The sequence below is a fragment of the Magnolia sinica genome, chromosome 2 (assembly GCF_029962835.1).
Source record: "Magnolia sinica isolate HGM2019 chromosome 2, MsV1, whole genome shotgun sequence".
NCBI lineage: Eukaryota > Viridiplantae > Streptophyta > Magnoliopsida > Magnoliales > Magnoliaceae > Magnolia > Magnolia sinica.
Window position 1 is genome coordinate 44,686,582 of NC_080574.1, and position 26,375 is coordinate 44,712,956.

The 26,375-nt window shown below is 40.1% G+C and overlaps 1 pseudogene; it reads right to left on the minus strand.

Moving 5' to 3' along the window:
• Window positions 1-1,370: 1,370 nt before the first annotated feature.
• The window catches only part of LOC131237064 (protein DETOXIFICATION 45, chloroplastic-like), an 88,504-nt pseudogene continuing 63,499 nt past the window's right edge, over window positions 1,371-26,375 (minus strand).

The window sequence follows — 26,375 nt, forward strand, 5'->3', positions numbered from 1 at the left end:
GGTAGGAAGTGGGCCACACACAAAGTTCTCTCTCCTTAGGATTCTTCTGCCATGGTTGCTTGGAAATGGTGGAGAATGGTGTGAAATGAGAGAGGACTGGGGTTGTGTAAGAAGGATGGAATGAGAGGAATGGGTAGTGTATGAGAGGGATGGGTGTGTGTAAGAGAGAGTTGACTTATGGGGGCTGAGGTGACATGGGTTATGGGTTGCTTGCCTTTGTTGGTAAGAAAGGGATGGAGAGGCATGGGTTATGTACTTGACTTGTGATTGATTGATTGATATGATGAGTTGTAGAGATTCTCTGGTAATTCGTAACGCGCAGCGTTTCTTCAAAATATTTGCGGGCCCACATCTCCTAACCAGGGTATCGCATCGGTGCGCAAGACGGAGCGTTGGAACCGCGGCGACGGCACGGTCGCAGGGGTACAAGTTTCGAATCGAGCCGATATAGATATACAAGATACGACTTAGGGTCACACGCAAACACCGATTATAGGTCGCGGGTTGCCGAAATTCGACCGGGAGGATCGCAAGAGCCTTAGGAACGGTACAGATTACGATACGGGTATTACAGAGGGCCCTACCGTTGATCTGGTTCGATGACGACATCTACGAAGGGCATCTTAGTTAGAGAATAAAGTTTTGGTTCATTAGAGTGAGCCCGATAATCAAGTAAAGTCTATCATGGGATCTTATGATCGGGGCCGACCAGTCGGATTAAGTTCATAATTTAGGTTTTGCTTATTTATATTATTTAGAACATCATGAACGCTTTATATTTCTTTAATTGGTTTTTATTTTAATTTACTTCATCGTAAAGTAATAGGTTGCGAACATGGCGCGAGTTTTGGCGTATAAGGTTTTCTTATAAATAGGCACCCCTTATAGTTCTTTTAATTCAATGAAGATTAATAAAAAATTCTGTATTTTCCTGCTCCTTTCCGAGTTATGAAAACCTAATTGGGTGCGAAGCCCTCCTTTCTTCGAAGGGCTAACTACCGTGGTGCGAAACCACATCTATCCCCATCCACCCCTACCCTATTCCATCCATATCTCTCACTTTCTACAATCATCCTTGCTTCGAATCCACAAGTTTTTGCAGCCGTTCTTCTTCCTACAGCCAGTTTCCAGCCTGGATAAAAGATAAGGGTTGACGACTTGACATCAATTAGGCGGCTCGTCCCAGAACTTTGCCAATGAATCATAAGAATAGCTTTCTTGAATATGATTGGAGAAAAATGATCCATAAAGCTGAACCCAAATAGTCGGGACAGGTATGATGATGATAATGATCAAGCTTTTATAAAAGAAGACAATCATGTTTTAAACACTAAGAACAAAAACAAAAAATAAAAATAAAAATTGTTAAATTAAACACTAAGAAGGAATAAGGTTCTGTTGAAGGTTTACAATGTGAATGTTTTTCTACAATAAACCAGAAAGAACATTACATAAACCAAATAACTATCTATATAAAGGCTAATAAAAGAAGGAAACTAAAATGCCACATAAAATCAATGCATTGTTCACCTGATCATTATGCAACATAAAGTACTGGGGCCTATCCACCAATGTTTATGTCCCATGAAACGATTTGAGAAGTTACAATCATGACATACAATCTAATAGAATATTATGAAAAACAGAAGTACAAGACTTGGACTTTTGAAATTATCCGGATATCACACTCACCAGATTTCATATATCCATCAAACTGCAAATCTTCAATCTTGGGAGGCAATAATACAACTCTCTTATTGAGAAACCAAATAAGCAAAAGGGTAACAATATACCTATAACATGTAAGTGCAATGATCATCAGAAAATTTACAAAACTGTTTGAATAGGTGATATAAATCTTTGTTTCACAACATATTGAATATGCATTTAACGTGAAAGTTCCAAGTTTGTATCCCATGAATATCATTAATATGACAAAAATATTCCTTAAAATCATGCAAGCATAAATATTTTGGTGAATAGCTCATGAATATTTCAAGTATCCAGCACTAGATAAGGTAAGATGGACAACTCAATTTAACAATAGATGCCAATGCACTTATGTATGCGGTATGCCACACCACATGCACTCAATATGCTAAGTTTCAAGGCTGAAAGAAAATTTGTAACAAAACCAACAAGAAAAACAGCCCACATGATTTTTCTACCCTAAGCAATATTGTCCCAATAGATAACATAAAGCATAAAAATGCCACACTCAGAGGCCTGTTTTCATCATCTTTCCTGAATTCAACTCAACATCTATATTTCGACTTCTAACGAAGACCTATAGACACCTAATTTTGTCCATTTCAAATTTCCTAATTCCTTCCTTTGAACAAGATTAGGGAATTTTAAACGGACAAGCATAGGTGTTTGTAGGTCTTCTATAATTTAACATCTAAAGAAGACCAATAAAGACCAACTTCTCCATTCGAAATTCTCTAATACCAAATTAGAACAAAAACCAAAACAACTTCCCCTTTAATTACAAAATTTATCCTTAACGAAAACCATTTCAAAACTTTTAAATAAATAAATAAATAAATAAAACCAACATAAATAGCTCCAAAATCAATGAAACATTCAACTGACAAATCTTCTCGATTGGTTACTTGGACCAGAGCCAAACTAGTCTCTCTTCTAATGTTAGCATGACGCAAGTAAGAAGGGTTGTTAACAAGCCTTCTCACTGAACTTCTTCCTCCCATTCAATGGTTGGGGGTTGTGAACAGTGGATCCACATGCTGCTTGAACAATGCTCCTATCAATTGGCATAAATGATGATAAGCACCCAGTGGCACATGATCAGATGGTGATTAGTCCACTGAAGTCAGCTTTAGCAAAGGGTGAGTCAACCGATTAATGGTGATTAAAACTGGCCATAACCCACCCACAATGTTTTTCATGGTGGATTCGAACCACATTGAGAGACCATTCTCAAAGATGGTGTCCACTGTCCAATTCCTCACAGGGTCTTCTCATCACCACAACATTCAGGGTATTGATCGCGGTCCAGAACCACTCGAAGTTGCTTTCCACCAAATTGAACATTGTTATAAAGAATTCCAGCCCACAATGCCAATGTTCATTTTCAGCATTTTTTCACTATTTTATAGCCGCAAAAAATTTGTTACACTAAACTGTAAATTTTATCAGACAATTCTAACATGCAAACTAAATTAAATTTTAATTATCCTACCTCTTTTAATTCTTCATATTTTTATTGATTACTTTGAATATAAGAAGCCTAGATGAACCTATTGAGAAAAGCATCAAATGTACCGTATCAAATCAATAGTGCATCAGATTGCCCGAGGTGCCAATATGATGCAAAGAATGATATTTTAACCCAATGGTATCAACATGCAGTGGGCATATCATATACAAATTTGTACTGTAGTGCCGTATATAACCATGTAATATTGGACTTCCTTTTATTTTAAGGGAATATTTGACTCTGAATAGAAGTCAAATAAATGAGATGAAAATAGTGTATCAGGTGGGAATAAATCCTTTGTAGAATGACTCACTGATGGAACATCAATCAGACATAAATTACAGTGGTTGATTTAATGGCTTACCAGTTTACTTGGTATTCTAAAGAATTACCAAAGAACTGCTAATATTCAAAACTCAATGAAAATTTCAGTTATCATTTAATATGCAATTCCGGTATATGTTAATGCTGATTCATAACCTAATCAGTACCACCTTGTGATTCTATCAAATCAAAATGCAAATCTGACCGGCAGATGCACAAGTCTAATGAGATGAATGGGTGAAACCAGAAAGAAGAACATGATACCACAAACGAAGAAATGAGTATTGAATAGGGATGATGTGCCAAGAAGCCAACCTCTGCAACTACTAAAGGATCTCACGGATCATCCGCAAGTGCATACCACAAGAAGAGAAGAAAGAAGAAAAGAGGAAGTATTGGGAGAAACCTTGTGACGTTTCAGTAGAGAATGATTTGATGATAATAATGTGAAGAAAAGAGGAGAAGATTGAGAGAGGAGGAGAGTTTGGGAAAGATGTTGTGTTAGGCTTGCTTGCCCTAACACACAATATTTTATTATAATAGAGCATATAGTACACCGCAGGAGAAGAGGAAAGTGTGCACATGCACTTACACTAAAAGGGCCACTACTAACCACATATACAATACACTAGCATTCTCTATACTCCCCCTCAAGTTGGAGCATAGATGTTGAACATGCCCAACTTGTCATGAACACGATGAAAAACATTTCAACTCAAGGACTTTGTAAGAACGTCAGCAAGTTGATCCCCAGATTGAACAAAAGGAGTGATGATTTCTTTAAAAGCTACTTTCTCCTGAATACAGTGATAGTCGACCTCAATATGCTTGGTTTGCTCATGGGAAACCGGGTTACGAGCAATATGGGTGGCCGCTTGGTTGTCACAGTGAAGAGGAACAGGATCCGAAGGAGGATAGCCAAGTTCTTCAAGAAGGTTGTGAAGCCACACGAGCTCACACGTCGGGTGAGCCATAGCACGATATTTTGCTTCAGCCGAGGACCAGGCAACAACCAATTGCTTTTTGCTCTTCCATGTTATAAGATTGTCACCTAGCTAGGTACAGAAGCCGGATGTAGAGTGGCGATCATAAGTACTACCCGCACAATCAACATCGGAATAGCTAGAAAGATGAAGATGACCATGCAACTGAAAGCAGAGGCCAAGACCTGGGGCCGATTTTAGATACCAAAGTATGCGATAGACAGCCGTGAGATGGGAAGTACAGGGAGCTTGCATGAATTGGCTAACAACGCCCACTACAAATGAGAGATTTGGGTGAGTAATAGTCAGGTAAATAAGCCGGCCTACAAGATGTCGATACATCACAGGATCAGTAAGGAGAGAACCATCATCTGGTCGAAGCTTCTGCGAAGTATCCATGGGAGTGGTAGCAGGCTTGCACCCTAACATGCCGGTCTCCATGAGAAGATCGAGCGCATATTTTCGTTGTGACAAAACCAATCTGGATGATGAGCGACCAACTTCAATTCTGAGAAAGTAGCGAAGAGGACCAAGATCCTTGATCTCAAACTCGGTCTTTAAAAATTCTTTGACCTCCCTAATTCCAACAGAATCACTATCGGACGAACAATATCATCCACATAGACAATGAGAACCATGATGCTCATCGATCGACGACATATAAAGAGAGAATGATCGGCATGACTATGAATAAAGCTGAACTCCAAGAGAACCTGACTGATTTTTTCGAACTATGCATGTGGGGATTGTTTGAGTCCATAAAGAGCCTTCTTCAACCGACATACAAGCGCAAGGTTGTGAGAAGCAATAAACCCAGGAAGTTGATGCATGTAAACTTCCTCTGCAAGGTCCCCATGGAGAAATGCATTCTTAACATCAAGTTAAAACAAAGGCTGCGATAAATTAACGGCCAAGGAGATCACAACGCAAATCGAATTAAGCTTAGCCACCGAAGAGAATGTCTCAAAATAATCCACATCATGAGTCTGTGTGTAACCCTCAGCAACAAGACGGGCTTTATAGCGATCAATGGAATCGTCTGGAAGAAACTTGATCGTATAAACCCACCGACATCCAACAGGTTTATGACCTAAAGGAAGTGGCACAAGGTCCCAAGTATGATTCTTCTCAAGAGCAAACATTTCTTCTATCATCGCATTCGTCCAGTCAGGACTTTGAAGAGCACGTGAGTGAGACCGAGGAATAGTCTTGATGAAACGGAAGCTGCAAACGACTGAAAAGACGGTGAAAGATGATCATATGAAACGAAATTACTAATGGGGTGTTGAGTACAAGATCGTGACCCTTTGCGTAAGGCAATGGGGAGATCTAAACTCGAGGTAGGAGAGTCACCTGAGCCAACATACAAAGTGAGCGGAATGGTGGATGGTTAAGTGTGTGAAGATTTATCTCGACGATGATACACCCGCAGAGGCTTAGGCTCACTCAAATCACCAATAGGATGCTAAATGGAGGGGAGAGGAATTTCCCCATGATCACTAGTGGAAAGAAGAAGAGGATAAGAGTCATACTCCCCCTGACTCAAGAGGATCACAGAGGGATCGGCTTGGAGCTAAGAAAAAGAAATATCCTCAAAGAAAGTTACATTGGCAAAGATATATTTCTTGCGAGTCAATGGGTCAAAACATTTATACCATTTCTGACTCCGAGTATACCCTAGAAAGACACATTTAATTGCCCTAGGGCTAAGTTTATCATTACTTCCATCCAAAATTTGAACAAAGCATGTGCAGCTAAAAACTTTAGGTGGTAGAGAAAATGGATTATCATGAGGATACAATATAGTAAATGAAGATTTGTAAGACAGAATATGTGAGGGTATACGATTAATAAGAAAAGTAGCAGTTAGAAGAGCATCACCCTAAAAATGTTTAGGTAGATGCATACCGAGCAGAAGGGTGCGAGCAACTTCAAGAAGATGACGATTCTTTCAGTTTGCATTACCATTTTGTTGAGGTGTACGAGCACACGACGTCCTAGACAAAATACCATGTTCCTGCAAGAAGGACAGAAAGGCAGTAGACCCCCCCCCTAAAAAAAATAAAAAATAAAAAAAATTATCAGAATGGAGGGTTTTGATAGAACATTGAAATTGAGTGCACACTTCATAATAAAACACTTTAAACACATTAAACACTTCACTTTTAGATGTTAAAAGATAAAGTGGTGGTAACCGAAGCTGGTCCCTAGCCATCCGAGTGAACCAGAGCAAAAGGTTGAGATTTCCTCCCAAAAGAGCAAGGAGGAAACGGAGCGCGATGATGTTTAGACAATTCACAAATATTATAGCATAACAGTTTAGTGACAAATAAAGAGGGAAACAAAATTCTCAATCTAGCTATTGATGGGTGGCCTAAGCGGCAGTGCCACAGAGTCATGGACTCTCGATCTAGAGAAATGGTACTAGAAGCGGCAACGGGTGTATCAGCGAGAAGATAAACGCCTCCTCGCTCATGCCCCCCACCAATCACTCTCTTCATTGTAGGTCCTGAAACAAACAGTAAGAAGGGAAGAAGGTAATGGAACAATTTAATGATTTAGTAAGAGAGCTTACAGACAATAAGTTTGATGGAAAACGAGGCACATGCAAGACTGAGGATAGAGACAAGAAAGAAGAAAGAGGGATGGAACCAATCCCAAATATGGGAGTTTGGGTTCCATTTGCGATTGTGACATACTGAGTATGAGAAGGAGAATAAGAGGAAAAGAATTGAGACTTACCAGTCATATGGGAGGAAGCTCCAGAGTCTATAACCCAGGAGGTAGGAGAGGATGACGCAAGAAGAGCAGTAACTAATTGGGCCGAAGCTGCGTGAGATGGCTCAGGAATGTGAAGCCGCATAAGGGCATCATATACAGCCCGAGAAATGATAAGAGACTCCCTGAAGTAGACTACTCAATTGTCGGGGTGGAAGACTGTGTCTCAGGAGCAACTGTGGATGCAACAAAAGCAGTGACATACGTAGGACGACCATGTGCTTGCCAGCAATAGTCAACGGTGTGATTAGTTCCACCGCAATGTGAACAAATGTGAGAATCATCACGTCCACCACGACCATGAAGACTATAGCCGCCACGACTGCGATATCCCCCACGGCCTCTACCGCCACCACCAAAAATGCGCCCTGAACTCAAGGATGGTACCCGAAGGCCAAGAAAGGACTGATCGCCACAACCACAAATGAATGAGAATGAAGAGTAAAGACAATTCATGCTGACACATGGCATAGACTGTCATCAATGGGAGGAGAGGATCCTGCATAACAACTTGATCTCGAACATGAAGATAATCGGAATTCAACTCAGCTAGGAACTGCATGATATGAGAATCATCTTGCTGCTTATGTGCATGTTCATAATCCTCTTTACATTTGGAGGGAAGAGGCTGATACATATCCAACTCATCCCACATACCCCGAAGCATCGAATAGTAATCTTTTAATGATCTGGAGTTTTGTTGGAACTGACCAATTTCTTGAATAAGCTGGAATACCCCTGAAAAATTCTAAGATTCCAAGAACATATCATGAAGCGTATCCCAAATGCCTTTAGCTGAGGATAAAAACATCAGTGAATGGCTAATCGAGGAATCTATACTATTCAACAACCATACAATAACTTGATAATTCTCTTTTGTCCAAGACTTGTAGGTAACATCTGTAGAGCTTGAGGGATCATCCAAAATATACGACAACTTCTCACGGGCTCCTAAGAACACTTTTACAGATTGTGCCTATTGAAGATAGTTATTACCATTCAACTTAGTGGAGGTAATCTGTAAGGGGTTGGATTCAAGAGACCATATACTAAGAGATGAGAGCCCATTGTCAGTCATAGGAGAGTCCAAGAGTGATAAACCTATGCCAAGAGAGGCCCTATGCCAAGAAAGATTGATTCAAACAACTCTATCTCACTCAATCCTTCAAGATAATAAGAGATAAACCTCAAACAAATAGCAATCATCCAAAATAACATGAAACTCAGTCAAAAACGGCCCAACCAAGTGAAAAACAGCCCAGCTGCATGTCCGTTTAAGGTTAAAAACCTCTCAAACATTGATCTTAAGTAAAAAATCCTCCATAGGTAGCTTGCGAGGAAGATTTCGATCCATCTTGAGGAAAGAAACTAAAGAAAAGTTTATCGATTTGAGGTAGATCGAAGAAAAATGGAAGATGGGACCGATTTTCGAATTTCTCTATTTCGCCCAAAATGTCATGAAAGGAGGTCCAAAAAATTTTGAAAAAATCATGACAAATCTTCTAAAATCAAGATTTATCAAACCCCTAGACCTTTAGCTCAAACGGAGTCCATGTGTCCGTACAACGTTAACGTCAGCCGTACGACTGCTGACGTCAGTAAGGTGACGTGTCGCCTCTCAATCTGTTGGATGCGGAATGCCTGAATTTATTCTTTGATACCAAGTAGAGAATGATTTGATGATAATAATGTGAAGAGGAGAAGATTGAGAGAGAAGGATGAGAGTTTGGGAAAGATGTTGTGTTAGGCTTGCTTGCCCTAACACACAATATTTTATTATAATAGAGCATATAGTACACCGCAGAAGAAGAGGAAAGTGTGCACATGCACTTACACTAAAAGGGTCACAACTAATGTAACGCTCTGAAAATCGGGTGTCGAGTAAAAGTCCAACTCCCGAGTTCCAACGCATCACTTATGCAACATAGATAATGATGATTAAATGTTGTCTGTGTTAGTGCATTAATCATGAGTGGGATTATACCAAAACAGTAATTCATACTCCAGATCAATTCATATAACGCAAGCGGAAGACTGAAAAATGTATATAAACGTGTATGAGCCAAAAGGATCACGATCGGTCTCCAGAGTATGAATACATCACTGAGTCACCATATACATGTAATAGTTCAAAATAGTTCAACTACAATAATAAACCCTATAGCCCCGTTGATCCGGATGGCCTAAACGAAACCACCGGAGAATTGCATACATGAGAACTCATCCTGATCATCATAGTAATCGGGCTCCGCCTCCTGAGTCGCATCATCATCTACAACTAAGACAGTCTGGTGGGTGTTCAGAACACTGTCCCAGAACGTGGGAGTGAGTGATCAACTCAGTGGAACTATAGAGCAAAGGTTAACATGTTATCAATTCAATCAAGCAGTAATGATAAAGCAGACATATCAGACATTCCTAGATACTCTTATTAATGCAAGGATGAGATGTAAGCATGATGCATGCCCTCGTCTACACTCCCTCATGCGACACCATCTTACGGTCGCGGCATGCTTTCTTCCCTCTGTGCTCTTCAACCCGGGGCATATGCAGTGCGATGAAATGAGCGTGATTACCGAGTTATAATTAGTCCCTTTCTACAGCAGGATCGGGAAGCTAAGGTACCTCCCTTATATCAATTCCCAAACAATGATCCAATCTAGGGTCGTCAATCCTAGTAAATCTCATACGATGTTACGATTCTAGGTCGCTGCAAAGGGCTCGTCACCTTATCAGTGCAGGCCTAGTGTACTCTTATTGCTACGTAAGGGCTCGTCGCCTCTACGCAGTCTTAGTGTACGCTCGAGGTCACTGCAAAGGGCTCGTCACCTTATCAGTGTAGGCCGATAGCTCGAATACAGTGTCCCATACCACCGTATTCGGCTCACGAGTCTGGGTTGCTCACTGGTCACTACGGGAAGGCTCGTCACCCCAGCATAGGCTGACAGCTCGACCACGGTGTCCCATACCACCATGCCTGGCTCATGAGTCTTAGCGGATCGAGGTACCAAGGTTAACGGGGTTTTCATTGGTGAGTTTGGTACCTTAGGTTCAAGCAGTAGCGTCCATACATGGTGAACATACATCGGGTCAATCGGGTTACTTGACGAGCTCGATTAGTACGAGCGTACGTTAAGTTAATCGACATGAAATGCGTAAGCACTCCGTGTGGCCTAACCACTGCTAACATCCCAAGTATGGCTCGGATTCATCGATCACGTCCTATGTGGCGAGACAACCTCAGCCACCAAATCAGAACCTGTTACCGATTGCCTGGACAATTTTATAGTCCCAAACACATTCAATTATAACGGATAATCATACAAGCTAATCAGAATAGCAATGGATCAACAATTCCAATCATACAAGCATGTGAGCATTTGATGGATTTTAACTTAAACATGAATTCACATATAGGCAGTGTCTAAGTAAAACAGACAAAGAATATAAGTTACATGGAGGAAATCATACACATCGTTAAGATAGTTGAGAATTTCTTCTCAATATCCATATAAAGTACAATTTATTACACACTTGTTCATTCAGACATTTCTACAAACACTTGGACTACATATTCCAACATACATGACGTATGTTGGTGATAGCACGTATTAGGGCAAATCCGTTTGCCGAGTTGTTACACATACAACTAGCACAAACACATGACAATTAATCATGGCAAGCACACGTTCAAATTTCATACGCATACGATACTTTCTACATATACATGGAAGACACTAATCTCAATATAGTTCATATATATCAGAAACGCGATACAAACATCGCATTTGGCATGTGAAATTGCACCCACATCAGTAATAAACCATTAACTGATATTGAAAGCCTTGAAAACCATAACCTATACGTTTATAGTCCACACCTTTCGCCAGTAGACTCGTAACGAACTCAATTTTAAAGCTAAGTCTTTGTCTACGGCAGATTGGCAACCTATAACATAAATTAGGTTAGCTACTTCATAACTTACACTATCTGAAACCCTAAAACAGATTAGGGTTAGATTTTCTTACCTAAGAACAGGATTGGTATCGCCCGTATAGCGACACAGGAGTGGTGGCTAAGCACGTAGAGCGTCAGGGAAAGATCCCAATATCTATCTCTCACTCTCTCTCTCTCTTCCTCACTTTCTTCTTCTCTTTTCTCTCTTCTTTCCCTTAGAGTTTGCAAAATTCGTATGGCATATGAGAGAGAGTGTTTAAGGTCCTTATATAAGCCCAGGTTTGATGGGAATGGCCCCAGGGCCAAGGTATACTTAGGTTATATCCAAATACGGACTATTCCGGTCCAACGGAGTACTTCTGGTGGCCCCTTTTCCACGTGCGGTCGGACTTAAGCTCCCTGACCATGGATCTAGGTTAGGCTGAGTTTTTGTTCTGATCGGATTTACAGATCAGCTGTGGCGGACCAGTTTCAGTTCAACGGTCACGGTCACTCGATCAGGGCCACAAGTACATCGACATGTGTGGGACATTTCTCCTGATCCGAGGGTGTATTTGGGTCAGATTCTAACGGTCTGAATCCTTATATTTGGCCCGCAAGCGACACGACTCAGATTACTTAAATTCGGATTTTTATTTCTAAATATTTTCACGTTTCTCACACTCTTCGCTCCAGGCTCAAGTTGTGTAGTTCTAGACACAATTAAGACTTGATTTCTGAGGGGGTTGTCAAGTCCAGTAATGCGGTCATATTCGTATAATTTCGGGGTAATCGGACTTTCGACGTGCGGTCTAGGTCCGATACGAAGTTTTGGTATGCTCCCGAGAGCAACTGGGTTTTGAGATGGATCCTAGATTTCAGGGTAATGTAACGTCAATGATTCTGCACGTTTTTGGTCTTGCAGATCATATTTAAAGCGATTAGTGCTAATCTCATAAGCACTCTAGTTTAGCACTTGCTAGCATTAACCTAATTTCTAAAGGTTTTGGTCCTGGGTAATTTCTGCCTGCGGTGGTACTCGGGTCTTTGTACGGGTTTTTCCGAGATGTTACAACTAACCACATACAAAATACACTAGCATTCTCTATAGTTTTTGCCCCCTTGAAAATTACAAATAAGACCTTATTCGAACCCATAATCCAAAAAAAAAAAAACCTTCTAACCACATTTCTCAACACTCCCCTTCAAGCCGAGCATAGATATCTATCTTTCCCTTCTCAATAGGAACAGATTCTAATTTCTCTTTAATAACTCCCTCAGTGAGAATATCAACCAGCTGGTTCGCAGTTGTTAATGAAAACTCATATGTAATCAAAAGAGGAAGAGAGAAGCAGGTTGCACATTATCAACCTCTCTTTCTTAATCCTTTATTTATAGACAATTAAACTAATCCTAGTTACAATTGGAGTCTAAAGGAGAGAAGAAAACAAAAGTGATTAGAAGACAAAGGGATTTGGAGACTAAAACCTAATCCTATAGTACACTGTGGACGCATACAAATTTGTGTTCACCAACACTCCCCCTCAAGCTGGTGTATGGATTTCATTCATGCCGAGCTTGATACTAATAGTCTTGAGATGCACTGTTGACATAGCTTTGGTGAAGACATCTGCTAACCGATCTTTTGAACGAACAAACGGCGTTTATAAAAGCTTGGCAACTAATTCTTCCCAAATGAAGTGGTAGTCAACTACAATGTGCTTTGTGCATTCGTCGAAAACCAGGTTGGATGCAATATGGATGGCTGCATAATTATTGCAATGAATTGGAATTGAAGAAAATGTTGTGAATACCATATCGTTTTTTTTAAAGGTGAATACACACACTTTCTTACACCCACACACACCACATGGGTTCTCAAACCCATGACCTCAAAGTAGAAACACACAATATCTACCATTGGGCCATGAGTAGAGACCTGCGAATACCACATCTTGAAGGATGGATTTCACCATAGTAGTTCGCCAGTTGCACAGTACATTGTATGGTACTTGGCCTTGGCAAAGGAGAAAATGACAATAAATTGCTACTTACTTTTCCAAGTTATTAAATTTCCTCTTATGAACATGCAATGCCCTATAGTCAAGCTTCAATACAAGGAAGAGCTAGCCCAATAAGCATTGCAAAAACCATTGATGTTCAAATGTCATAGTTTCAGCAGAGAAGATCATGACCACGAATAGCTTTTTAGTAACAAAGGATTTGATAGATTGCTTCAAGATGGTGCCGACAAGGTCATTGCATAAACTGAATTTCCAACAACATAAGAGATGTATGGACAAGTAAAGCTGAGATAAATTAGACAACCCACTAGTTGATGATACATGCCCAGATTATCAATTTCATATGACTGTCTCTCATGTAACTTATGATTTACCTCAATACGTATGTCAACAAGGCGAGCACCACGTAAACCTACCTCAGTTGAAAGATCAAGTTCATACTTACATTCAGATAAGAATATTCCATGTTTTAAGCAAGCCACTTCAATTCAGAGGAAATACTTCAGCATCCCTAAATCCTTCAGCTTAAATGATGTGGCTAAGAATCTCTTAACACTATATATTTCAATTATACTCGTGTCAGAAAGAATAATATCATCAACATATACGACAATAATTGTTGTGTTTCCATCCATGTGTTTTACAAACACAGAGTGATCAAAATTGTTCTCTTTTTAAATCCAATGTTGGAAATCGTATTACCAAGTTTTTCAAACCAGGTTCGAGGAGACTATTTGAGGGCATACTCATGCAGGACACATGATTTAATGCTAGCATGCAACATGGAGATTATCAAAGAGTCCATAAAGTAATTCAATTAACAAAAGATGCATACCTATCAAGTAATTAAGAGTAAACAATAGGAAATAAAATCTGATTTAACCTAAATCACATGCCCGCATGCTATAAGAAATCACATAAATTAATTAAAACTAGGACCGATGGAAGGATAGAACTTCCAATTTAGCTAAGGCACGTTCCATACTCAAGGGGCAGATTTGTAGGTTTTATGATTAGGGTTAGGATGGGAAAAATCTGAAATTTGAAGAATTAAGGTTCATGGAAATTGAGAATTTTGGAATTAGGGCTTTTTTAGAAATTGGGGAAAATCTAAGAAAGTTAGGGATTTTAGGTTTAGGGTTAGGGTTTTGGATTGTGGATGGGTATGGGAAGGTAGGGTTTGGGAGAAGACGAAGATCTGGGATGGAGAGAATGAATAACCTTAAAAAAATACCTGGATGAGGAAGAAAAGAGAAAATGGTATGGGGATAGCGGAATGGAGAGAATGAATAACCTTAAAAAAAATGCCTGGATGAGGAAGAAAAGAGAAAATGGTATGGGGATAGATGGAGACCTCGAACCTTCGTTGATGAAGATTAGACTCGCACCAATCTACCTTCCAAATCGCATGAAGATAGAGAAGAAAGCAACAACTTTTCTCTCTTTTTTTTTTCTTTTTTTTTTTTCTTTTTTTTTTAATCACAAAATCCAATAAGGTTGGATCTCCACCCCCCTGTGCTTTTATTATTAAAAATTCAGCATAATTACAATTATGCAACTCACTTAAGTAAAGTGGCCCATCGTCCAAAATAAGAAAACTAAAATATTTATTATCAATCTCAACCATTGAATAAATCTTAAAAAAATAAAATAAAATAAAATAAAGAAAGCAAGATCAGAGTCCAAAGGACCCATATCTAAAAGATCTGGCTGCCCGATGGCCTGATCGACAAGATCTAACGATCAGATCGACACGAAATAGAAATCCTAAGCATCCCACATGCATCATCCCAAGGTGGGGTCTTCCTGATGCACATCCAATGAATGTGGGATCTTTAAAGTGGCCCAGCAGGCCCCATCTGGAACTTGTCTCCCATCCACAAAGAAAGTTGCGCTAATGTGGATGGTCGTCTCTGTCTTTGGTACACCTGAGTAGGTCCTCTGATGTCCCCATCACATAAAAAACTCTCCAAAGACAACAAACTTTACCAGTCTCCTCCCTAAGCTGGAAACTAGGAGGAAGGGCATATATATTTCTTTATGAAGATCGTCATGAAGAAATTTGCTTTTGACATCCAACTAATGCAAAGGCCAATTACCATTTACGACGATAGACAATAGAATGTGAACAGAGTTTAATTTTTCTACTGGAGCCAATTACTCATCGTAATCTTTACCATGCTTTTGGGTAAAGCCCTTGATAATTAGCTAAGCTTTGATCCTATCTATCGATCAATCTGCGTTATATTAAATGTTAAATACCTATTTACACCCTACAGTATATTTTCCTGTGGGAGAGTTTCTAATTCCTAGATATTTTGTTTTTCAAGGGCAACCATCTCTTCTTTCATGGCTACTTTCCATTTAGGGTCGCCAAGGGCATCTACCATCTTGGTCGATATAGAGACGGGTGATATAGAGGAAAGGTATGGGTGATAAGAGGGGGAGAGATTTTTTTTATGAGACGTAGTTACTAATGGAATGATGAGTACATGACTTGGTTCCTATACAGAGGACAATTAGGAGATCCATTTGTTCTGGTTCAATCAAAGAAGTGTGATAGTGCTTGGGAAGAGTGGGGATTTCTTTCACTGATAATACACCTTGAGTTCTATTGTTGGGGGTGGATGAGGAATAAAATTAATTCAAAATAACCTCTAGTGCTTGTTAAAGGGCTAGAGAGAAAAATCGGTGCAAGGAGTCTTGCTTAACAGATCTAGAAGTAATAAATGGTCTATGGGTCTGAATGTGGTCGGAGCTTTGAATTAGACTCCAATAGGTGGCCCACAAGGCACTTCCGATAGTGATAAAGGCCCCCCTGCATTCAAATCTGGTCCAAAAAAAAGCCCCGAATAGAAAATCTTGTGGTTTATGACATCAACAAATGCATACCAGGGGTGGAGTTCCAACAAAGGGAAAATGAACTCTGGTGAGATCCAACAACCCTGGACAAGTCAAGGAATAGTTTCGATGCCAAAAAAAGGCCCTAGAATATTTTATGTGACTTCCGACAGACTTGATGAGGTTTCTGGTGAGATCCGACAACCCTAGACAGGTCAGGGTGCAATTTCGGCGACTTTCGACAACCTGAAATGGTTTTTGGCAACCCTAGATATGTCAAGGTGTTGTTCTGGCACCAAAATAAGAGTCTTGAGAATATTTCAGCAAATTCCGAAGATGTTGGACTGCGCACGATAAAGATCTAATGCCAAAAATCATATCTAGACTGATTTTCCGGTGGGTTGAGAGGGCTCTAAGGTGATTTCCGATGAGATCCAGAGGTGATACACTACTCCTTGAGAAGATCAGGCGCAGAAAATCAAGCTTGATGGATTTCCGTCGATATGAGATGATGCTTGTTATGGGTAAAATTGAACTGACCTAATGCCTAGGGCGTAGCAAGGAGATTATCAAAGGAAGCCCCCCAAAAAGGGTCAGGGTACCAACCCGACCTCAAGTGTTCACCCCAACCTCCGCGACTAGCCCAAGTAGTGGCCACAAATCCTGACTTCGGCTACCAAGCTTAAACCTCACATGATAGTCTCGGCAACTGACCTTGGAGGTCGGCCCCTGCTACCAACCTTAAAGGTCGGCCTCGGCTGCTAACCCCGGAGGTCGGTCTCAACTACCAAACTTGGAGGTCGGCCTCGACTGCCAACCATGGAGGTCGGCATCGACCATCGACCTTGACCTTAGATATCGACCACTCGTTCAAAATAGAAAACATCCAGAGAGGATCCCCACCATATATGGGTAGGATTGCCTAGAGAGATCTCAGCCGAGGATCACGCCAATCAAGGCGCAATCTGTAACGCCCTGAAAATCGGAGGTCGAGCATCGGCCCAACTCCCGAGTTCCAACACATCACTTATGCAACATAGATAATGATGTCAAATGTTGTCCGTATTAGTGCATTAAACATGAATGAGATTATACCAAAATAGCATATCATACTCCAGAGACAAGTGAGTTTTGCAAGCGGAAGACTGTAATACATGTATAAGATATATGAACTGTAGTAGGTCTCCGAAGTGTGATCATGTTACCAGGTTAAGTATATACATGTATACTCCCAAAATGTACAAAATGAATATACATGTGTGCTCCAAAATACAGAATAATAGTGTAAGGGCATCTAGTCAGTGTCCCTGTAGCCCCGGTGATCAGGACACGACTCACATGAACCCGCCCGATAACTGCATGTAGGAGAATGCCTCCTCGTCATCCTCGAAGTCTGGCTCCGCCTTGTCGGCATCGCCACCACCTGCAGCTAAGACAAAGTCTGGTTGGTGTGTACAACACCGTCCCAGAACGTGGGAGTGAGTGATCAACTCAGTGGAGCTATAAAGCAAAGGTTAACATGTTATCAATTCAATCAAGCAGTAATGATAAAGCAATACAACAAGCATTCCTAAGTACTCTGGTTAATGCAAGGATGTTATGTATTAATGATGTATGCCCTCACCTACACTCCCTCTGCGAACTTCATCTCACGGTCGCTGCATGCATCCCTTCCACAGTGCTCAACTCCAACGCCAAAGGCACATGCAATGTGGTGCATGAACATGATTACCGAGTTTTTAATAGACCTTTTCATACAGCAGGATTGGGACGCTAAGGTACTTCCCTTATATCATTTCCCGAACAATAATCCATTCTAGGGTCGTCAATCCTAGTAAATCTCATACGATATTACGGTTCTAGGTCACTACAAAGGGCTCATCACTTGATCAGTGTAGGCCTAGTTTATACTCTAGTTGCTACGGAAAGGCTCGTCGCCTCAACGCAGTCTCAGAGTATGCTCGAGGTCACTACAAAGGGCTCGTCACCTGATCAATGTAGGCCGACAGCTCGAATACAGTATCCCATACCACCGTATTAGGCTCACGAGGCAGTGTTGCTCACTGGTCACTACGAGGAGGCTCGTCGCCCCAGCGTAGGCCGATAGCTCGACCATGGTGTCCCATACCACCATGTCCGGCTCATGAGTCTTAGCGGATCAAGGTACCAAGGTTAACGGGGTTTTCACTGGTGAGTTTGGTACCTTAGGTTCAAGCAGTAGTGTCCATGCATGGTGAACATACATCGAGTCAATCAGGTTACTTGATGAGCTCGACTAGTACGAGCATACGTCGAGCCAATCGACATGGAGTGCTTAAGCACTCCGTGTGGCCTAACCACTGTCGACAACCCAAGTACGACTCGGATTCATCGAACACGTCCGGTGTGGCGAAACAACCTCAGCCACCAATCTAGGACCTGTTACCGATTGCCTGGACTATACCATAGTCCCAAACACACTCCAAATACAATAGGAATACGTATGTGCTAGTCCAAAACAGCATGTAGCAGCCAACTTAAATATAAGTCTCATTCGAGTATTTCAACGAACACATAGTATGCATATTAGCATACATAGGCATTTCAACCATAAAGCACATAGTAATGTATAGGATACATAAAGGAAAACTATAACCATGGTTAAGGGAATTGAGAATCCTATCTCAACACCCTCATTACATGTATTTTAACAAGTAGTTCCTCATTGAGGCCTTTTATCAAACACTTAGACTACACATATTACATACATGTAATAACTTAGTTAAAACACATGTTATAGCAAATCCTTTCACAAGGAGATGCCACATATACAACGATCATATATTTACAATCAATAATCATGGTAAGCACGAATCATAATTCCATATTCATTCAAGCATATCAACGAACACATGGATTTCACTATTTTCAACATAGTTCATATATATGTGTAAAGTGCGGGAAACATCACATCTAAGCATGTAGTATCATTCAAGTCAGTCATAAATCATTAATTGACATTGAAAGCCTTGAAAACCATAACCTAAACATTTATAGTCCGCACCTTTCGCCGGTAGACTTGTAACGAACTTAGTTTAAAAGCCAAGTCTTTGTCTATGGCACCACAACAACCTATAACAGGGAATAGGTTAGCTATTCCACCATTTACACTATCGGAAACCCTAAAACAGATTAGGGTTAGGTTTTCTTACCTAAGAATGGAATTAGAATCGCTGGAATAGCGACACAAGAAGGGTGGTTAAGCACGTGGAGCGGCGGGATTGAATCCCTAGAACAAATGACAGCTCTCTCTCTCTCTCTCACTTTCTCTCTTTCCTTCTCTTTCTTTTCTCTTCTCTCACCTAGGGTTGGAAATTCGTATGTAAAGGGAGAGAGAGGGTTTAAGACCCTTATATAGGCCCAAGACTGATGGAAATGGCCCCAGGGCCAAGGTATACTTAGGTTATATCCAAAAGGCGTCTGTTTCAGTCCAACGGAGCTACTCTGGAGGCCCCTTTTCTGTGTGCGGTCGGACTTAAGCTCCCTGACATTGGATCTACGTCAAGCTGAGTTTTCAATCCGATCGGATTTACAAATCGACCGTGGCGGACCAGTTTCAGTTCAACAGTCACCGATACTCGATCAGGGCTACTAGTGCACTGACATGTGTTGGAAATTTTCCCTGATCCGAGGGTGTAATTGGGTCAGATTCCGATGGTCAGAATCCTTAGATTTGGCTTGCAAGCGAACGACCCAATTCACTTAAGTTTCAGTTCGCTTTCTAAAGATATTCGCGTTTCTCACACACTTCGCTCCAGGCTCAAGTTGTGTGTTTTTGGGTACTATTAGGACTTGATTTCCGAGGTGGTTGTCAAGTCCAGTAATGCAGTCATAACCGTCTAGTTTCGCAGTAGTCGTACTTTCGACATGCGGTCCAGGTTCGATACGGATTTTCAAAGTGCTCCCAAGAGCAGCTGGGTTTTGAGATGGATCCTAAGTTTTAAGATAATGTAGCGTTAATGATTCTATACGTTTTGGGTCATGTATATCATATTTAAAGTGATTAGTGCTAATTTTACAGGTACTCTAGTGTAGCACTAGCTAATTCTCGTCTAATTTCTTAAAGGATTTGGTCCTGAGTGATTTCTACCTGAGGTGATACTCGGGTCTTTGTACGGATTTTTCCGAGACGTTACACAATCGGAGAAATATCTGAGGCCAAATTCATTCTACAATATGGGTCCCCCCAACTAATCCACCCTAATACGTAAGTGATCCAGAGGGCTTATAAAGAGACCCCCTACCATGGAAACAAGGTAGGCACAACTACCCTGATCCGACTACCCCCAATATGAGCCTGTCCATCTAATTTAAGCATTGGAGGGTCCCCAGCCATCACCGGTACCCCTGGTGTCTTCCTTATTCTCCACTGATTTGCAGGTACCCATCGGGCTTGTAGGAGGTTGAACAGGACCGTCCAAATTCAAGCATCAACAATGCTGACCTGATTTAGATGAAAATATGGTGCCGAACAGGACTACCCTAGGCTTCTCCAGTGAGTTCAACTTCCAAAGAACACTCCCAATGGAAGAATCCCTTCTAAATGAGACAATGGATGGTATGATTGTATTAGTAAGATGGTGATGGAAGCTTTATCCTACTTTCACCATCTTACAGAGAGAGGAAGGAGGTTTTGATTAACTTTCAAACTCAAGTTTTGTTGCAGAGAATGGAAAGAAGAAGAAGAATGATTGGAAAGAAGGAAAAAGAAGCTCTAGACCAGAGAAGCCTTGATACTATGAAAACTCAGATGTAATAAGAAGAAGAAGAAGAAGAAGAAGAAGAAGAAGAAGAAGAGAGAGAGAGAGAGAGAGAAGGGTGTTGCACGTTATCACCCTCTCTTCCTTAATTCTTTATTTATAAATAATTAAACTAATCCTGATTACAATTGAATCTAAAGTAGATAAGAAAACAAAAGTGATTAGGAGAATAAAAGGGATTAGGAGAATAGAACCTAATCCTATAGAACATTGCAGGTGCATACAAATCTGTGTGCACTAACAATTACAAATGGTAAACACAAATCTTAAGAGATAACTTGCTCAAGAATGAAGTGCCTGTCAACTTCAATGTGCTTGGTATGATCAATATTGAAATGGATTTTGTGTTATGCTAATGGCTACCCTTTTATCACAAAACAACTTCATAGGAGCATTTGCCTTGATTTCCATGTCATGTAACAAAATTCTCGGCCACGATAACTCTGTTACACCACATGTCATAGCCCTTTAACCTGCTTTAGCACTAGACTTAGCCACCCCACTTTATTTCCCGCTTCTCCAAGTGACCAAAATTTCCCCCACAAAAGTACAATATCCTATAGACTTTATGTCATCGACACTACCAACGAAATCTACATCAGTGAAGGCCTTTATGCATAGATGGCCATGATATGCAAACAAAAGACCCTTCCCAGGAGATGCCTTCAAATAGCCGCCTCCAAGTGAGGGACCCATGGATCTTACATAAACTGACTCCCCACACTTGTTGCTGCATACACTATATCAGGTAGGGTAAGAGAAAGAGTAGTCAACCAACCAACCTCTGATACATCCCTTTATTCAATAACAACTCCCCCTCACTTCAACTTAGCTTATGATTAAGCTTAATGGGAGTGTCTGTTGGTCAGGAACCTAGCTTACCAGTCTCCTTCAGTATCTAAGGAGTACTTTCCTTAAGATATAAAGATACCTTTCTTTGATTGAGCAACCTTATACCTAGAAAATATTTCAGATGTCCAAGATCCTTGATCTCAAATTCTTTTGCCAAAAAATCTTTTAATTTTTAAATATCTTGGGAATCATTTCCAGTCACTACAATATCATCCACAGAAACAATCAACTGTCCTCATCACCTCACAAAGAAAGTTTTGTCGCGACTCTAGGAATAACCAATCCTCTTCATGGCCTGACTAAACCTCTCAACCCAAGCCCAGGGAGATTGTTTTAGTCCATAATTAGACTTCTTCAACTTATAGACCTTTCATTCACTATCAAGGAACCTGAAACCAGGTGAAGGAACCATATAAACCCCCTCCTTCAAGTCTCTGTTGAGAAACACATTCTTCACACCTACCCGATACAACACCCAAGAAAATTTTTTTGCAAGTGACAATAGAATGTATATGGAGTTCATCATGGCTACAAGTGAAAATGTTTTCTTATAGTCAATTCCGTACATCTGAGTGTAGACCTTAACAACGAGTCTGGCTTTATACCTTTCAATAGAGCCATCTGCCTTGTGCTTTACTATGAAGACCCATTTGCAACTCACTGGCTCCTTTTCTTTGGATAAATCTACAAATTGCCATATGTCATTTTTCATCAATGCCCTCACCTCTTCCATCATAGCCTCACACAACTTTGGATTGGAGAACGCATATTCAAATCTAAAAGGCAAAGGAACAGAAGAAACTGAAGACAAGAAAGAATAATAGGAAGGAGACAAAGTTGCATATGAAAAAAACTTAGATAGGATGCAAAGTACACTGACACTTCCCTTTGTGAAAGGCAATGGGATGACTATCCTCAAAGGAAGAAGAAGCATTCGAAAGAGAAAAATTACCTAGTTCCATGGAGTCAGAATTAGTGAATGGGCCTGTTGCAGTGATCATCCCTTTTTTACTTCTCATGTATACTTGCAATTCCTTCGCCTATGAGTTTTGAACTGCATTAGTAATGTTATTATTAGGCAGCCCTGGACTTACTGGGACAGCAGGAGAATGACTACAAGAAATAGGAACAGGAAGGGGATGAACCGGAGGAAGGGAATGAACTGAAGAAGGATGTCTCTCTTTCAATTCACTCTTCCCTGGAAGAGAGGTAGGATTACAAAAAAAAAAAAAAAAAACAATGCATGGACTCCAAAAAAGTGGCATCCATAGCGACAAAACGTTTCTAGGACATAGGATCAAAACACTTGTATCCCTTTTGTGTGGACGGATAACCCAAAATAAACCCCGAATAGCTTCTGGGTCTAACTTGGCCCGATTAGGACCCAGGACAGAATGAAATGCACACACCCAAGACACAAGGTGGAACAATGAAAGGGGGTTGATCTGGACAGAGAATCTGATGTGGGGATTTCAACTTCAATACTCTGAAGGGCATACGATTAATAAGCTAGGCGGTTGTAAACACTACGTTAGTCCAAAATGCTTTGGAACATACGTCTCTGTCAAGAAGCTCCAAGCAACTTCAAGTAGATGACAGTTCTTCCATTCTGCCACTCCATTTTGTTAAGGACTGTATGGAAAAGAGCTTTAATGTATCATCCCATATAAGTCCCTATTTGAACCCATATTATAGAAAAATCATACAAACATGAGATTATCCATTCTAATAGGCCTGAGAAAGGATCCAGTTGGTCAACAGGCCAGCTGGCTCAAGCCTTTTCTTAGTCAAACAAGGAAAGGGTCATAATTAAAGATCCCTCCTCAAACAAATCTTACAAAATCGTCATACAAACATGCGACTATCCATTCCAATGGGCCTGGGAATGGATCCGGTTGGCCGATGGCCCAGATGACCCAAGCCTTTTCTAAGTCAGTTTCAGGCTTAATGGATTGCAGGTTGTATTTAGGCCAGAAAATGACCATTAAATAAACAGATCATGCTTGGACTGGCCCTAACCCAAGCTGCTTATAAGCACCTAATAAACAGTAATATTATTGTTTAATACCTAAACCTCTTAAATAGTAATGATGGGCCTAAGTGAGATCTGTTAAGTAAATGGGTCAAGTTGAGTGGGGCTTGGCCAAAAATTTGTTTACAGGCTGGACCAAAGGGTTGAATTCTATACCCCTTTAGTAAATGGGTTGGGCATGCCTTGCAGGAGGGGTTGTGGGTCCAGCTCAGGTTTAAATTCTTGGCCCATTTAGTAAACAGAAGGGGCCTGGACTGACCCTGACTCAACCTGAGCTGACATATTGCGACCCCAATTCTAAACTGTGCTTTGTGTATTGCTTAGTCTTGTGTTCCTGATGAACACCATATTTTATGGATCTTAGTTATTATCCCTTAGTTGTCTTTTAGATATCTTTTAGTTATTTAATTTGTTTTGGTAAATAATCTCTTTCTAAACAGAAGATTATCTTTGTAGTCAGGAGAATAAATAAAGGATTCTAGAGGAGAAAGCACACATTCGCTCCTCTTCTTTTCCCTATATCTACATAAACAGATTTTCCTCTACCGTGGTGACCATCTAAGAACTCTCTTTTTCGCCCCTCTAACTAAGCTAAACCTACGCACACACACACACACACAAAAAGGAGTTAACATCACACTTATTAATTCAAGATTCAGTATGGAACATATTCCTATTTGCCTAATAAGGGTGGAATATAGGATGTTCTAATGTTGGATTGCAGTGGCAGCCTCTACAATATGTAGCACGCTATTAAACTGTTGGGCCTCAATTTTACAAATCTGGCCATTGAATGGCATGCTGACATTATTGACCTTTTTAAGTAACTAGAAAAAAAAAAAAAGAGAAAAAAAGTGATACAATGGACTATAGAGAACATACTGAGATGCAATGGTAGCAATGGCAGCACCAGTTATACCGAGGCGGAAAGAATATATGAATAATGGAAGTAAAATTACAGCTGAAACATTACCCACTCCTGTATAAGACCACTCGTACAAGTTAGTATGAAACAGAAGCATGTTAAAATAAAGCACATGGCCAAGATGTGATGATGATTAGGGATGATGACAACTTACCATTTTATATGTAATAAAACACATGGCCAAGATGTGATTATGACTGTACAAAATCATCAAATTATTAAGGAATGGAAACCTCGCCAATTACACATGGAGGAGCTTGTGCCATTCTCAAAACGAAGCATCTTGATGTTCCAAATAATTAATATCTGGACCACAACCAGATGCTTGCTACTTAGCATCTAAAGGGACATTTTCAGTGGCACTCACTGACATAGAAGAACTCAGCATGTTTTTTGGTATTTGGATAGAAGCATGTCATGAAGTCCTTTATTACAAACATAGTAAAAAATAAAATTAATACAAAAATTGTAAATTTGTATTCTTGATAACCCTTGAGGGTATTCTGGTCCTCGTACGATTATGTTGAGTCCTTAGGATTGCATGGTGAGTTCAAGTTGTTTCAAGTAAATCCTTAATATCATGTACATGACATGAACATTTGATTAAATCTACAAAGGCAAAGCAAAGCAAAAACCATTGTTCGAAGTATCCTCGATATTATTGAAATATCCCCAATATTATCTGTATCTCCTGCTCAGCAATACCGCTAACACTGGTAGCGATGCTGATAACACTGGTAATATCAGAAATTCTAGGTATCGGTGATGTATCGCCATTGTATCAATATCACCAATGTATCGCCAATACTTTCGATTGTGTAAATTCTAGATGTCGCTTGTATTAGCAATGTATTGCTAATATTTTAGATTGTGTAAATTCCAGGTGTCTCTTGCATCACCAGTGTATCGGCGATGGCGATATTTCAATAATATCGGCAATATATCGATATCACGAAAAAATTGTTTATTAAAAAAATCCATTTCAATTTTTATTTTATTTTTATAATTTTAGGGGTGCATGGTTGTATGCACTGTTCAATTTGTTGACGATAATATCAATAATATCATGATATTATTGTTATTGCAACATGGCAATATCAAGACAACAATTTTTCGTTTCCTTTCTAGTTGTTAACGATTTCTCGACAAAAATATCAAGTGTTGTCAATATTCTGAAATATCGATTGATGTTTGGATGGAAGGTTGAATGGTTGGATGGGTAGATGGGATGGATAGATGAGATGAATGTGATGGTTGGACTGATTTCTCATGACAACACATGATTTTAGGCCCCCATTAATTGGAAATTTATTATGCATGCATTCTTTTTTGCAATTTTTTTATTCCTATATATGTAAATATATGTATTTTAGTATCTCCTGAAGTTTCACTGAAAAATTCCACCGTTTTCCCCAGGTTTCCCCACATTTCTGATTATTGTTGGTATTATTGGCAATATTGATATCGTTTTTGTTTCCCCAGCCAGCGAAACTTGTGGCAATATGGATACTTCGAACAATGGCAACAGACAAAGAATTACCAATGGAATAAAAAAAAAAAAAAAAAAATTGGAAATAGACAATTGAACAGATTAGGTGTCATTCAATTTACATTACACCACCATCCAGTTTGCAAGTAATCCTTCATGGCCTTATATCCCA